The 16,971-nt window shown below is 42.7% G+C and overlaps 1 pseudogene; it reads left to right on the forward strand.

Annotated features, from left to right (window-relative positions):
- The first annotated feature begins 10,362 nt into the window (after positions 1-10,362).
- On the forward strand, positions 10,363-14,775 carry LOC131764244 (F-actin-capping protein subunit alpha-1-like; annotated as a pseudogene).
- The last annotated feature ends 2,196 nt before the right edge of the window (positions 14,776-16,971 follow it).

A 16,971-nucleotide genomic window follows, 5' to 3' on the forward strand; every position in this document is an offset into this window, starting at 1 on the left:
CAGTGGAAGATCTTTACACTGTTTTATTTTTGTGGGAGCATCTCATACCATGTGTTTTGGCCATCTGCATATAGTTATAGAGTCACTATCTCTTAGGATATTCTTTCCTCTTTCCTGAGCTGGTGAAACCTAAGGGAATCACAAGAATCAACTCGACTCTATGTATTTGGATGTATTTCACAGGGAATCCTTTGTATCAACTGAGTCACTCCCATCCAAATATCCATGGGAAGTTCACATAACCTCATTTCCCTCTGTTAATGTTACTGAGTTAAGCACAAGACAGAAATATTCTTAGAAGATATATGGCTTCCTCTTCATCAGAGCTGGCCTAGAGTGGAGAAACAGAGCCCCTGGGGACAACGCAAGACACTCATGAACTCTGGCCACTGTAAGACAAACAATGGGGACCTTATTCTTAATTTAGTTTCTAAGCAAAGGTTTTCCTGGTGACCTCGTTCCTCTGGAGCAATCACAACGCTCCCCTGATGGATTAGCAACTTGCCCTGGTACCGTGAGTTCCCTCTTTGCCCTTGCCGCCCATTTTCTTTCAGGAGGTATGGATTTTTCTTCTAATTACACATTTTCTCCGTAATTCTGCACAACAATAAAAATAAATATAACTTCTGTCCTCTTAAAACCTGGTAATCATTCAGCTAGAAGAAGGGCTACTGTTTGACAGAGATAAAAATAGTCTCCGATAGTGTCCTGCCTAGAAATAGTCCCAAGCTTGAATTTACAGTGAGGACAACCCAAGGTCTCTCATGTTTAGGAAACCACCAAGCTGTGATGAGGCTTAGCCGGAAGTAGCTACTGTATTACACTGGGACTTCTGAGCCCTGAGGGGTCCACACAGTTGATCTGGGGTGAAAGCTCCCACCCAAAGGGCACAGTACCAACTTCCCCTGTCAATGAAGCCTTCACTGCATCACCTCCACTGCGCCATCTTGTGAGGTGAGGAAAGTTCTCTGATAGGAGAAATGGAAAGGAGGCGAGAGGGAGGGAGTGTGCAGGATAGAAAGGAAGGGGAAGGTGGTTTCCATAGAGACCTAGCCTTCCTCATGCTCTCATCAGCCAGTGGTCTAGAAGAGCAGTCTCTGAAGCCACTGGCCTAATTCCACAGCTGCCTATGGAAGCCCCAGGGGCACTGAGACATCAGCTGTTTTTCCACAAAAGAAGGTCCCCTAAATCACCCATGAAGAACAGTATGCATGCTTTGCATATATCATGTACCATCTTTCAGTGGAGCCAATATAGCCAGGTGTTTTTTTCCCATTATTAAAACACATCTCTGTTTCTTGAGCAGCAGATGAAGTAGATGGCCTGCATCTGGGGCCATGTTGTGTGAGAACTATGGTTGCTGTGGCTGTTGTTTTCTGCAAACATGTGGCTGAGTGTGTGTGAGTTGAATGTGAGTGTGATATGTCTCCACTACAATGCAAAAGGGATGAGGATAGTCTAAATTTGATATGGTCCTAAGGTTAGTGGATAGGCAGAATCACACTTCCTTCCTTCCCCAGGAAATGCTTGGTATTCATTCTATGTTAAATTGTTTGATTCCAAAGATCTACTGCTTTGCTCATGGCTCCTCTTTATTTTTCTTATCCAAATGCCCTCCTGCTCTACTTATTTGCCCAGGAGAGGTCAACATTTGAGGACTTAGTAAGTCAGGTCAGCCTTGGATTTCCGTCACAGCTCTGACTGCTTATATGAGCACTTTATATCACAGAGAAGGAAGTCTGGAGGACAGGACAGAGATAGCTCAGAGAGGTTTCCACCGATATTTACCGAAGCGTTATGAGAAAATATTCTCCCCCGCTCCCCCCGACTTCTATCCTCTTTAACCACACACATCCACAGAGCTGAGCACTGCTGTCGTTGATTGTGGCCACAATACTGGGTGGAGGCAGCAAGGCCAATTTACATGTACCCCCCCCCCCCATTGAAGAGGCGTGACACAGGTTAGAGGGGAAAAGAAAACACATGCAGGTACAGTAGAACGGCATTTTGCATATTGTGATTTGTCCATACTTGTTGATTGAACTGAATTAGGTAAAAGTGAACGCAGCAAATATTTGCCTTGCGCTAACATGCTTAGAAGTGGAATTTTGTTTCACTTTCCCTGTCATCTTGCAACATCTCCAAATACTAATCGAAATTTCGCATAACTCCAATGTATATTTGTATTGGTATAAGACGGTGTTGTATTGAAAAGATTGGCACAATTTTCTGATCAATTACAAGGCTCATATAGTTATTACACCTTGCTTTTGAGTGGAAGATTAAATACGGATTGGTGACACAGTCAAAATTGGAGGTTGAGAGAGTTTTGCCCGGTCCAGATCCTGTTTGCAATCAAGATTTGGGATCCTGTTTCAGGGAATTCCCAACCAAGAAAGTATGAAATAAAAGCCAGATGAGTGAAACAAATAAAGAGCTATGGGAAAGCAAAGGAAGAGACGGTCATGTTTGTGAGAACGTTCTGAGAAAATTTTCACAGAGAAGATAATCTGGGAGCAAAGGGCATGGACCTTACTGGTTTTGCCTTACATGGTACCTAGAGCCAGCTTAACAATTAGGAGATTCTCAATGAGTAGTTATTGAACTTATAAAGGAAGGAAAGGCAAGGAGATAAGAAGCAAAGTTTTAATCTTGGAGCATATCCACATTTCGAGGGCAGGGAGAGGAAAAGGAAGAACAAAGGTTACAAAGAAGTAAGAGAGGAAAAGGGGGGATAGAAAATCATGCAAAGTAGGAAGACATCGCAAAGAGAACTTGTTGGACAATATTTTCTAATGCTGTAGAACAGTACTATTTAAAGCGTGCCCCTCAGACTAGTGGCATAAATGTCACCTTGGAACTTTCTAGAAATGAAGATCTTTGTGCCAGCTCCAGATCTACTGAATCACAATCTTTCGGGGTGATGGCCCAGAAGTCTGTTTACTAAGCTCTCAGAGTGATCTTTATGCACAGCTGGAGTTTGAGAAACAACATTGTAGCATATTTCTGGAAGATGAGTTGCTGCTGGCATAACTTAAGTTCTCTGATTCTGAGAAGATTTCAAGAATTTGGTTCTAGGATCCTCCCAGAACTATGTTGCAGGGAAATCATTATACTAAATTGCTAATGTTTAAATTATATTTAAACAGTTCAAGATAAACAGTTTGTGCCATGATTATTGCTTTTTTTCTTCTTTTATTGAAGTATAGTTGATTTACAATGTTGTGTTATTGTAGTTTCAGGTGTACAGCAAAGTGATTCAGTTTTATATATATATATACACACACTCTTTTTCAGATTCTTTTGCATTATAGGTTATTACAGAATATTGAGTATAATTCCCTGTGCTATAAAGTAGGTCCTTGTTGGTTACCTATTTTACATGATTTATTTCTTCAAATCCGTTTTACAATGCCTTACTTCCATCCCCACCCACACCCCAGCCCAGTGTACCTGCAGACGCAGGGCACAGTCCAGGGTGGGGAGAGCAGGTCTCAAGTGCGATTGCGTTTAAAGTGCTTTTGCCGAAGGGGCTTCCCTGGTGGCGCAGTGGTTAAGAATCCACCTGCCAACGCAGGGGACACGGGTCCAAGCCCTGGTCTGGGAAGATCCCACGTGCCGCGGAGCAACTAAGCCCGCGCGCCACAACTACTGAGGCCCGCGCGCTCTAGCCCGTGCTCCGCAACAAGAGAAGCCACCGCAATGAGAAGCCCGCACACCACAACGAAGAGTAGCCCCTGCTCGCCGCAACTAGAGAGAAAGCCCGCACACAGCATAAAGACCCAATGCAGCCAAAAAATAAATTAATTCATTCATTCATTTTTTTAAAAAGAACATCATTTTCATGTGAACACCATTGCTTTTGATAGGGATCAGGAAAAACCCCTTATAAAGGGGGCCGAGTGTAAACATCTCCACTTCGGTCTGGGTCCTCAGACCATGGCCGACCTCACGGTGGTCATTTCCTGTATTAAACACCAGTTCGTGCTCTGTGGTGGTTCATGCCAGGGTGGTTGTTCCAGATCAAAGCTGTGCTCCCAGCAGCAAGGAGTTCTCTCTCTCTTTGCTAATGTGTTTGTTCACAACTCAGACTTCAGGGTCCAGGACCTGCATCAGCTATCTTTGTGTCGCCCTAGCTAGCTGCCTCAGGGTGCTGCTGCACAGATCTATATACCGTCTAGAATGCACTTTACAAAGCTTACTCTCCTTTACCGTCGGGTCTTGCAAATCCATCTGCTGCTGCAGAGATTAGAACCTGGGGTGGCTTCTCTGTGCTGCTGTGAAAGGAGGTTTTAGAAATCATCCTGGCTTTGGGAAGGTAGAGGAATCTCTCTAGGCTATGAGTTAACATAAGGCTTTCCCTTAACTCTGTAGTTTCTTGTCTGGTGTTGCTCCATCAATGGAATATTATTCAGTCCTAGAAAGGAAGGAAACTCTGACACATGCTACAACATGGATGAAACTTGAAGGCATTATGCTAAGTTAAATAATATGATTCCACTTATATGGGGAACTTAGAATAGGCAAATTCATAGAGACAGAAAGTAGAACAGAATTTACAGGGACTAAGGGGATGGGTTTACGAGGAGTTACTGTTTAATGAGTACATTTCCTTTTGGGGTGATGAAAAAGTTCTGGAGATGGATGGTAGTAATGATTGTGTAACATTGTGAATGTACTTAACGCCACTGAACTATACACTTAAAAATATTTAATATGGGGGCTTCCCTGGTGGCGCAGTGGTTGAGAGTCCACCCGCCGATGCAGGGGACGCGGGTTCGTGCCCCGGTCCGGGAGGATCCCACGTGCCGCGGAGCGGCTGGGCCCGTGAGCCATGGCCGCTGCGCCTGCGCGTCCGGAGCCTGTGCTCCGCGACGGGAGAGGCCACAACAGTGAGAGGCCCGCGTACCGCAAAACAAACAAACAAACAAAAAGTTAATATGATAAAATTTTATCTTATGTATATTTAGCTACAATGAATGATAAATTTCTTTATTTTTAAGTTTTAAAGCTCATTGGAGGCTCTGAGCTCATAGGTGGGGTTTACATGCTATGGAGTCAGCCATTTCTTTGGGGACCCCTCATTGTCAATTTCCTAAGTTTTTCCTCTTGGACGAGTTGGATTCTCCAGAGAAAGACTTTCCAAACTCTTACCTGAAGGATAGAGATAAGCAGAGTGGGGGAAGAGGGCATAGGACTTGGCAGTCAGTATGGAAACGTTTATTTAATCTTTCTCCAATCCGACTTAGTCCTCCTTTCATTAAGGTACCCCTGCCCCAAACTGTGTCTGGTGTAACCCCTGTCTGGAGACCTTCTCTGTGACCCCTCTGGAGAACAGACCCTTAGGTTTCTGCTGCGTAAAGGAGGGCCACAAAGACATTTCAAGTCTTAAACAGATTTGTGACCAATCCCCCTGTTTTCACTCTGCACCTGAAGCCCTCCTTCTAGAGGTAACTGATGTCACCAATTTCTGAAACTTTGGGGATTCTTTAGTGACACCTGATCTCCCTGCTGGCTTAAGATTCATCTTTCTTAGGTTGGATAAGTCAGTTACCATTTGTTCATCTGCTTTCTAGCTTCTAAAACATTACTACTATTTCCGTATCTCTCATTACCTTTGTTCTCAGGGGCTTAAGCAAGAAAAAAAAATCCTTTACTGTTGTTTTAGTGGAGCCTAGGACAGAGCAATAGTTAACATGTATGTTTAGTCCACTGTCTTTGCCAGTAAAACTTTTCTGCAGTGTTTACAATGCCACTTAAAAAACGGTTGTGATTCCTTAGGCTCAATTAAAAGAAGGAAATCATCTGAAACAAGGAAAGTGGCGGTGGTCGGTGAACTCTGGAGTACTGTTTTCAGTTCCGGGAACAACCCTTAACACTAGAGAAACTGGAATTATTTAGAGGATAGTGACTAGAATATTAATGGCACAATTGAAGGGACTAGGAAGGTTTTCAACAGAGGGTGAAAATTGCCAGCAGTTGACCTCAAATATTTGAAAGGCTGTTGTTCATTCATTCGTTCAGTCATTCAGTCATTCGATAAATATTTAGTGAGTTCCTGCCGTGTGCCAGGAGGTATTTTTCCAACATGGGAACACAGTAGTGAACATGACCGATTCTTAATTCTTGTGGAGCTTACATTCTAGGGGAGGAAAGAGTGGTTTTCTCTGGATGGACCCACTGCAGAAATAGAACAAATGGATCAAATCCATCAGGGAATAAATTTCAAGTTAATACAAGGAAGAAGGTTAAAGTGTTTGAGTTATTGAGGTGTGATGGACAACCTCTTCGACGCCCTCAGAAGACGCTGAAAACTAGGATATGCCCAGTAAAAGCTGAGCACAGAGGTTAAGTTGCACAGGCTCTAGTTGGAATCCCAACTCTACTCCATTCTGTTGACTTCAGTCAAATCACTTAACCTCTATGAACCTCTATTGTTTCATGTGTAAAATGCAGCTAATATAATATACCGTGCAGGGTGTTGTGAAGATTAACTGAATTACTCTGTGTAAAGTGCTTGGAAGAGTATCTATAGCACAAAGTAAGGGCTGCGTAAGTATTGCTAATATTATTTCTTTTTTTTAAACCAACTCTTTATTTGGAATAAATTTCAAGCCTATAGAAAAGTTGCAAAAATATCTAGATACTCTTTATCGAAATCCCCCCGTTGTTAACATTTACCTCATTTGCTTTAACTCTCTGGTGTGGTTTGTTTGTTTGTTTGTTGCTGGAACATTTGAATACTGGTTTAGCTGTCAGGACACTTCAACCCTACATATGTCTATATATATGAGAATGAGGGCATTCTCCCACAGAACCACAGTCTAATCATACAAACTATTATTGATACAATCTTACTTTCTAATATGTAGTCCATGTTCAGTTTTCTTCAGTTGTCCCCATATGGCCCTCATAGCTTTTGAAAAGGTCATAATCCAATCAAGGAGCAGATGTCACACTTAATTGTTATATCTCTTCAGCCTAGAACCATTCACTGAACTTTTATTTATTTATTTATTTTTGCGGTACGCGGGCCTCTCACTGTCGTGGCCTCTCCCGTTGCGGAGCACAGGCTCCGGACGCACAGGCTCAGCGGCCACGGCTCACGGGCCCAGCCGCTCCGCGGCACGTGGGATCCTCCCGGACCAGGGCGCGAACCCGCGTCCCCTGCCTCGGCAGGCGGACTCCCAACCACTGCGCCACCAGGGAAGCCCTGAACTTTTCTGTCTTTTATGGCATTGGCATTTCTGAGGAACCTAGGCCATTTTTTTGTCTGTTGTATCTCAGTTTGGATTTGTCTGACTCTTTCCTCATGATTAGATTCAAGTTTAATATTTCTGACAGAAATACTACACAGGTGATGTGGTTTTCTCACTACATCACATCAGCAGGCGCTTGATGTCAGTTTATCCCATTATTTCCCACTTGGTTAAGGTGGTGCCTGCCACCTTCCCCTTGGTATTCATGAGTCACCTGTGGTGTCATATTTGAGACTGTGAACGTCCCATTCTCTGGACAGTTTCTCACCCAGTGATTTGAGCATCCACTGATGATTCTCTCATTATTCCACAGCGGGCATGGCACAGTCAACAAGATGAACAGAGAAGATAACTGGTCCAGGGAAGAACTGCCAGAGAGTATAATGGGGGCTTTACAGCAGGTAGTTAGTCCCACTTAGTAGAAGAGACCATAACCTTGGATATAAATGCACATTTCTCTGACAATTGTTAGCTGAATGACACTGGGTAAAATTCCTTAAACGGAATACTCTGTAAAATGGGAATCGTAATTTCCGTATCACGAGGTTCATTTGTGGACTGAATACAAAGGGACTGGATGTTGATAACGATGACGATGATGAGAGATGCAGTATCACAGGATAAGGAGGATTAAATTATCAACTAACTTAGTGGCAGTCGGAGAAAGAAAGAGTGAAATGGGCACAAGAGACAGGATGGAGGGAAAAGGCCTTGCTTCACAACTAAGCAGATATGAGAAACGAAAGACACAAGGGAAAAGCACAATGATTAAATATTGGTTGAATGCTACCTATGTGCCAGCCATTGTCCAACTGGTACATTTAATCAACGAGTGATGACTCTCAGACTTACGGAAATTATGGCCTTACCTCCTGGGTTTGGACGAATTACAAAGGGCAGAAGTCAGGAGAAGGAGATGAAGAGTTTGATCTTCTCCTTGGTTGGTGGTGATACATCTGGTCTGAAATGTAATGCAGAGCTGGTCATAATCAACATTGGACTGTTTGCATCACAATCTCCTGAGAAACGTATTAAAATTGTAAATTTCTAAGCTAAGCTAACCCTTCAGAGATTCTGATTCTGTATGTCTGGGGTGAGATTTGGGCCCACTGTCAAGGTAGATAGAGTGTTACATGAGCCAAAGAAGTCAGCTCGGGGGGTTGAAAGTCGATTGGAGGGTTATCAGATTATAGACAGTAATCATATACTTGGGTGTGATAGCATTGGCCTGAATCCTGGTTTATAACAAGAAGAATAAGGCAGCGAGGTCTTCTACACATAAGTTGAGGCATTATGTGCACATTCCTGTATTGACACAGGAATAGCCAGAAAGTTCTGACGCCAACTCTGAGAGCTGCTCTTCAGATCTGTGCTGTCCCTAGTGGCCGCTAGCCACACGTGATTCAACCAGAATTAGAGAAGCGAGAGTTGATGGACTTTTAAGACACATTTCTGAGTACTCAGGGTCCTTAAACAACAACGACAAGTTTTATTATGGAAAATATAAATTGAATTGAATTTACATTTAATTTAAAATGAACTGTCTAGCCTTGATTTCAGGTGTTCAGTAACCACGTGTAACTAGCAGCTGTTAGACAGGACAGCACAGATGCGGAACATTTCCGCCACTGCAGAAAGTTCTATGGGACAGCGCTGCTGAGGAAGTGCTGATAGCTTGCCATTCGTAGCAGTTGTCACTGGCCTCACTCTAGAGGCCAGGAAAGACAAGGTTTAGTGAATAAAGGACGAGTTTAACTGGTCTTCTTGGCCACTGAAGGAAGAAAGACTGTAACAAGCAAGGAGGTATTTGATGAAATGAAGAAATGGCATCCATGTATGTTCATCCCCCTTCTTTGGTGTGGGAAGGGCGACACGGGAACTGAGCTTCTGAACTCGGTGGCCCCAAGAGCAAAAGCTCCCTATGACATCCTCAGGGGAGTGTTCTGGGATCCACTGTCGGATTCTACTCTCCTCCTGGCCTTCCCCTTCTCCAGGCCGCCCAGTTGCCATGACGGCTGGCAGTGCCCAGGAGTGATGCCAGGTGGCTGCCCTCCCCCTCTGTGTGCCCTCTGCTGGTCTCCTCACAGTGTAGTTTGCGTCTCTCTGCTCTTCTCGCCCTTGCGTGCCGCAGTAGTTAGGTGCTGTTTGGTCCCCTGGAGGAAGCCCATATTGTTCTGTTCCTACCAGAGGAAAAACAAATCAAGAGCAACAAGGGAAAATATGGAGTGTAAGCATGTGTTTCCAGGTCATCAACATGCAAACAAACGTGCATGAAAATGAGTGTTAATTTCCTGCGCGATTCAGTGTTTGCAAGACTATCAAGTCATTTCCCATAGGCGGCCCAACAGCTATCACATGGTAATGAATTTCTATTACAGTCGTGTATGATGGTTGAACCAGGAAACTAATGAGCAAAGAAATGAACAAAATAATAACAATGGTGATAACAGTAATGATGGTGTCCTACGTAACTGGCGAGGCACTTACGACTGGGGTCAGTAGGGTAATATAGTTATTTGGGGGCAGTGAGAACAGGTCTGACTTTCTCATTTTAGCATTTGTGGTTTCTGCTGCCTTTACATTTTTAAAAAATAAAAAGTCTCAGTGAAAATTGGCCCAGCCTAATGATCAAAGTGGAAACAAGTTGTATGGATAGTAGTTTGTGCTTTTATTTATGTTCTTCGTATTAGGCTTTAGAGGTCTTTTAAAATTTCCGTGGACTGTTCTGCTGAAATGAAAACAGAAAAAGACTCTAGCTTTTTGGAATTTTTGTGTTCAGTATTGAATGATATTCTTCATTACCAATTTTCTCATTCATACATATGTATCTTTGGGCTTTGCTTTAGTTACCTATAAAACGCAGGGTGGACTTGTACTTTAACATGGACTAAACCACTTGAAAACAAGACTACTTTAAAGATAAATAGGTATTTCAAAAATTTATTTTATCCTCCTTTAGAAATCACTATTATTTTCTTCTCACTTTTTCTTTCTCTCAGTTATCATCAGATATATTTTAATATCAGATTGAAAGGAAAATTGATCTGGTTTTTACAAGGTAAAAGTACATGATGAATTTAAAACATCTAGAGAGCAGCCCAAGATGGCTGACTTCGAGGACTGGGTGTCGGCTGAGGAGAAGGTCCGCATAGCTGCTAAATTCAGTACTCACGCACCCCCAGGGGAGTTTAATGAAGTGTTCAACGATGTCCGGCTACTTACTACTTAATAATGACAGTCTCCTCAGGGAAGGGGCAGCACATGTATTTGCCCAGTATAACATGGGTCAGTTCACGCCTGTGAAGATAGAAGGATATGAGGATTGGGTCTTAATTATAGAACACGGTGACCTGGGTAATAGCAGATTTTCAGATCCAAGAAACAATATTTCCTTTAAGTTTGATCACTTACGGAAAGAAGCAAGTGACCCTCAGCTGGAGGAAGTAGATGGAGGTCTGAAGTCTTGGAGAGAATCCTGTGACAGTGCTTTAAGGGCCTATGTGAAAGATCATTATTCCAACGGCTTCTGTACTGTTTATGCTAAAACTATAGATGGGCAACAGACCGTCACTGAAGAAATGGCATCCACGTATGCCATATGTATTGAAAGCCATCGGTTTCAGCCTAAAAACTTCTCGAATGGTCGTCGGAGATCAGAATGGAAGTTCACCATCACACCCTCTACAGCCCAAGTGGTTGGAGTACTTAAGATTTAGGTTCACGGTTATGAAGATGGCAGTGTTAAGTTGGTTAGTCATAAAGATGTACAGGAGTCAGTAACTGTTTTGAATGAAGTCCAAACTGCCAAGGAGTTTATTAAAATCATAGAGCATGCAGAAAATGAGTATCAGACAGCAATGAGTGAAAACCATCAAACAATGTCAGACACCACGTTCGAGGCCTTGTGCCAGCAACTTCCAGTTACCTGCACCAAAATCAACTGGAACAAGATACTCAGCTACAAGATTGGCCAAGAGGGCTTCCCTGGTGGCACAGTGGTTGAGAGTCCGCCTGCCGATGCAGGGGACACGGGTTCGTGCCCCGGTCCGGGAGGATCCCACATGCCGCGCAGCGGCTGGGCCCGTGAGCAGAAAAAAAAAAAAAAAAAAAAAGATTGGCCAAGAAATGCAGAATGCTTAAAGGCTGAATGTAGGATTCTAAAGTACATGGAAAGAAAGGATTCAGTATGTGGTCATATGATAAATAAGTGATTTATAAACAAGAGCGATATTTTTCTAGGGCTTTCAAAGTTAACAGGTTTTCTAGCCTCATGGAATACTGTTGAACTTATAGCATTGTCTTGATTCTTTTGTGTTTTCTGCCTTGTAATTTTCTGTTTTCACTATATCTACTTGTAAATCTTTTTTTTTTTTTTTTTAAATTCTGCCACATTTAATGATGGAGAGAGATATCTATCCTGGAGTCATTTTACTATTTAGAAAATTTTCCTAGCCATGAAGCCCTGTTACTGACATAGACAGGTAATATGTTCAGTACTTTTCTACCCCATCCTTCAAAGCACTTCTGGCACTTCACTGGTTTTTACTGATCAACCAACAGCTAAAGAGGCTATGCTACAAACTATAGCTGAATGGAAGACACATTCATCCTTCTCCCTCCAATTGCTTTGATCATGATTTATAACATCCCATAACTATAGTTTCAAACGTTTGGATTGGGGCTTTTCAGGTCCTTTTTGGAGGCAAAGGAAGTTTTCTGGAAATTCCATTATAGCCAGCTTCTCTGGGGAAGTTATTTTTAAATCCAAAGGCTTGAACCACATTCCCTACAAATGAATGTTTGCTTTTTTCCCTCCCCTCATTGTCTCTTTCCCATCTAGTACCATTATAGTTATAGACATGTGCATTTTTAGAAGAGTTTTACCCATTTATTATTATTTTTTAATATTCAAAAACTGCTGACATACTAGGGATATAGTAGAGTATAAAACTTGAAAAGCTGCAGATGTTGAAGGAGTAATAGTTATCCTGTGCTTTAATACTTTGTGGCAGGATTGTACTCTAAGCGAATGAATCAAACAACTATGACTGTTAGCATAGTTAACAGTCATAGTCGGACAGTATCTTTCTATTATGACCTGTTATTTAAGGGAATACTAGTGATTTGTTCTAAACAGGATGTAAAACTTTTTCCAAATTACTCCTCCTCAGTCCTGCCTGCCAACTCAAATGTAACTGTGATACAGCAACCCTTCCCAGGTATATTGGCAGGTACAGGTGTGATCTCAGAATGCACAGGTAACATAGATATGATATGACAATTGGAAATGGCGGATTCATTTACATTGTTTACACTTCGATGACCAGGCCTTAAGAGAAGGTCAGTTTTTTAAAAACCGAGTAGTGTCTTCCTCCAAATACATGTCAAAAGAAGAGTTTGTGTTTCAGCTTTGATTTTGCTCGGTAACACAGTCAAGCAAGAGTTTATTTCCAAGTGACCCGTTGAGCTACGTAAGCATTTTTGTTTATTTCAAATAAAATATATTTGTATTATTTGTCATTCATACTATCCATCCATACCACACTATCCTCTGTATCAGGTAGTCCAAAAGAAATATACCTGTTTCGTTCTTTAAAATAATAATGATCATAAATAAAACTAAAAGAGGATTCTAAATAACGTAAATTGAATTTAATGTTTAGTTAGCAATTTTTCTTGAAAAGCTGTGTCAGTTCATGCTCATTTTCTTTAATGGAGTGTTGTTAGTTATCTCATTTTAGGTAAATATTCTCTAGCAGGTTTCAGCCAGAACAAATATTTACAGTTAAGCCCTCAACTCCAGAAAATGGCTTTGTATGTGTGCTGGGGGGGGAGGGTTAAATGCAAAGGCTGACTTTGTCTTCTCCTTAGACAAGCCACCACAATAAATCATTCAAAGACACTCAGACGGATGCGTATTGGAGGAGTGCTCACCTCCGTGAAGCTAAGGTAGAGGGTTAAAAGGCTATGCAGGCTGTGACGCCACATAACTAATGGTCACACTTTTCACAGACAGAAGGGCCATGCTTTAGTCATCGTGGTAAATCTGTAGTGACAGACGTTTGTTCTATATTTGTGAATGACCTGATTTGGCATGCATGCAGCTCGTTCTCCTGACAGTAATGGGAACGTGGGGTGAGGGAGAGAGGTAGAGGGAGGAGAAAGACCCAGGCAGACGGAGAGGGAGAAGGGGCAAGGAGTTTTAAACAGCTGAAGATCATGAGCATCTAAGGGTGACTCGAAGGAAACCTACCTTTAGTAGATGGTTATTTTAATTTGGGAGCAAGTCTTACATTCATTCCTAATCGATTTGGAGAGGATCACCTTCCCTTTCTCCATGCTCCCTCCCTCTTCTTTCAGTCCTCTCCCCTCCAATCTCTGGGGAAGATAGATATTTGTCGGACGGATGCTTCTGTCTCAAGGAATCCCTTGTAATTTGCAAAACTTGCCTGGCCTTCCACCCTTTGCTGCAGTCCTGTACCCCTTCAGCTAGGAAAGAAGCTGGCCCCAAGTGAAGAAAAGAATGAAGGGCTGCCAAGAATTATTGACGTCTGCCCTGAGCAGCCAATCCAAAGTGTGGCCCTCCCCCGTCATTCTCCAACACGACACTTACTCTCATCTGAAACTGTCTTATTGATTTCTTCGCAGTTGTTTAATTAACCAACTAGGATGCAGGCGCCGTGCAAATAGGGACACAGTCTGTCTTATTCACCACTTCTTCTTTAGTGAAGAATAGGTATGTTCTTTATCTTATTTGTATTCTCATTATGAAATAAATGCTTGAGGAGCATTCAGTGAATCTATACAGATATGTTTCTATGTGGAGTCCTTTCAGTTTGCAAACAGTAGAGACATACTGGGGTTACCTCGGTGAGTGGGTGTTGATACGGTACACACAAGCACGCGAGGGCTCAGGAAACTCCACGGGGAGATGGAGCATGGATCTCACCGCTTAGGATCCATTTGGAGCTTTATAACCTGGTCGCCCCTCTGAGGACACGGCATCTATCTGCTCATGTCTGCTCCGATCACGCAGCCCTCCCTCTCCGCTCCAGGGCTCTGGCATGTCAGTGAAACAGCCGCCCCGGCTCACCAGTTCCACTGTTCTGGACTTCTCGGCATCATCAACTCTCTGTGAGCTCTGAAGTCAAACTCCTCCAGAAAGGGTTTGAATGATTTGCCTAATCACTACAGAATATAAGGAACCCCTCTGGGGAAAAACTGCCTTGAAACCAGCACTCAGACGTTCCTTACCAGGGGAGCACATCAGAAGCAACCGTACAGCTCTTTCAAAATATACTTCCAGGGAACCCGCTGATATGTCATAAATTAAGATCTCCATCTGATATTGAATTGGACATCTGATATTTTGAAAAGTCTCTCCAGGTAACCCTGTTGTGCCCCTCTGGACCACAGCCAGTGCCATCGACGGTTGCCTTTGGGCCAGGTGCTCACCTTTAGTCCAGTCAGCTACGCCCAGGGAGGTAGAATTCCTGGTACAAAGGGCAAGGAGTGAGCATGGCACACACTCCGAACTCCCTAGTATCCTTTCAAATACCCCATCTACCTTTCCATGTATCTGTCCATCTTTCCTCCTGTCTACCTATATATTTATCTTCCTAGGTATGATTGTGAGATATTGGATCTTGATTCTACTATCCTCCTCCTTTTCCTTCAGAAACACTTATAAGGATTGATTAAGAAGACAAATCAGAGCAGTTCCAGAAACTGGAAACAGAACAGTTGTGGTTACGGAGAACAGAGCACATAACTCTAGATTCCATTTCAGAATTAGAATTTAGCTTCTTACAATAATAATCCCTTATTCCACAGTCTTTCTCATTCAGAGTCCTTCCAAGGTGGGGGTACCTAGAAAGGAATTTATTCTTCTGGGTCACATGAGGGCAGCCCACTGAGTTACTTATGAAATATAACTGCTGCTTATTTCCTTTATAACAACAATGACGACAAACAGAGGTGAAGAGGGAGGAGGAGAAGGAAAACAACATCAAGCATGGACCAGTTTCCATGGCTGACAACAGGAGGCCCTTGGGAAAGACTGGGCTAGCAACAAGTGAGGAAGACTCGGCAATAATTTAGTCAATATAATGTGTACTGAGCTCCAATTTGAATGGTGTATAAAAGAAATAGAAGATACAGCTCTGCCTTCACTGAGCTGACAACCCAAGAAGAGAGACACATGGAAAGGCGCTACAATATTAAATAGGGTAATGTATATAAAGAACCTAAGACTACTGTATGATCTCAGAAGATGTTAGTTCCCTTCATCTGAAACAAAGAAGCTGGTTAAACAATAGCTGTGTGTATCAGACTTCCCTAACTTCCCTTCCAATTTCCTCCCCCCTTGCCCGCCTCTACTTGATTTTCCAAGCTCCCTTGCAGTTAAGGTGACCATATGACACAGGAGAAATCTGCTGGCATTGCCTCTCCCCTTTTGTACTGGGTTGAATGGTATCCCCAAATAATTCATGTCTACCGTAACTACAGCCTTATTTGGAGAACGGGTCTTTACAGATGTAATCAAGTTAAGATGAGGTCTTACTGATTTAGGATAGGTCCTAAAATCTAATATGACTGATGTCCTTACAAGAAGATGGAAATTTGGACACACAGTTGCAGACACACATGGGAGAAGGCCATTTGAAGATGGAGGCAGAGCTTGGAGTGATGTATCTAGAAGCCAAGGAAAACCAAGGATTGCTGGCAACCCCAGAAGCTGGAAGAAGCAAGGAAGGATTCTTCCCTAGAGCCTTCAGGAGGAGGACGGCCCTGCCCACACCTTAATTTTGGACTTCCAGCCTCCAGAAATGTGAGACAATAAATGTCTATTGTTTTAAGCCACCCAGTTTGTGGTACTTTGTTACACTGGCTCTAGAAAACTTCTTTCTTCTTCCTAGAAAGAGGATATGATTCCTTGAGGAACAGCAGACGTCTTATGAGCATAAGGACAGAAGCCATATGCTAAATAAGGCTGGTAGACCAGAAAGACAGTAAACCTGCCTCCTTGGAGCAAGTTCCCCAGACTTGAGATAAATAAATCCTAGATGATTCAGTTGTCACTCAGGATTTCCATTAAGGGAGGTACATTTCTGACTAAGGCACTATGGTCAAGAGAAACCGACATAAGAGTAACTTGAGTTGACGTCTCAGCCATGTTGTTGTAGATGGGTGGCCCTGGGCAAGTTGTAAAATCTTCTTGAACTTCATGTTATTCCTCTGTAAAATAGAAACAATAATGTGTACCTGGGTTTTAAATGAGATCTTTTATGAGAAAGCCAGGGGTCATCAACAGGGCAGGGGAAGCTAATACAAATTACCTAGACTGTGGAATCTCCCAAAGTGCCTGGATCCTGTGTGTTGCCTATCAATACAAATGCTACGTGGAGACCATTTTCCCCCCCTCTCTGCTTGCTGGCGGGGACTCTTCCCCTATTTTTTTTAGTAGGAAGCAGCTCCTGACAGCCCTGGCAAAATATAAAGAAAGTACCTTGTAAAATATAAAGAACCATACCAACATTGACGATGATTTAAGTACAAATTAAATAGTTCCATCGCATAACTTAGATAAGAAGTATTACTGGGGTGAAGGGCTCCAGATGCCCTCATCCAACAGCAGAGAACAGAGGTGACTTTTTTCAAGTTCTATCTGGGGTAGTCTTACCCCACAAACTTCCTGAACCATGCCTTTCTT

Source organism: Kogia breviceps, chromosome 10 (assembly GCF_026419965.1).
Source record: "Kogia breviceps isolate mKogBre1 chromosome 10, mKogBre1 haplotype 1, whole genome shotgun sequence".
NCBI classification, from domain to species: Eukaryota; Metazoa; Chordata; class Mammalia; order Artiodactyla; family Physeteridae; genus Kogia; species Kogia breviceps.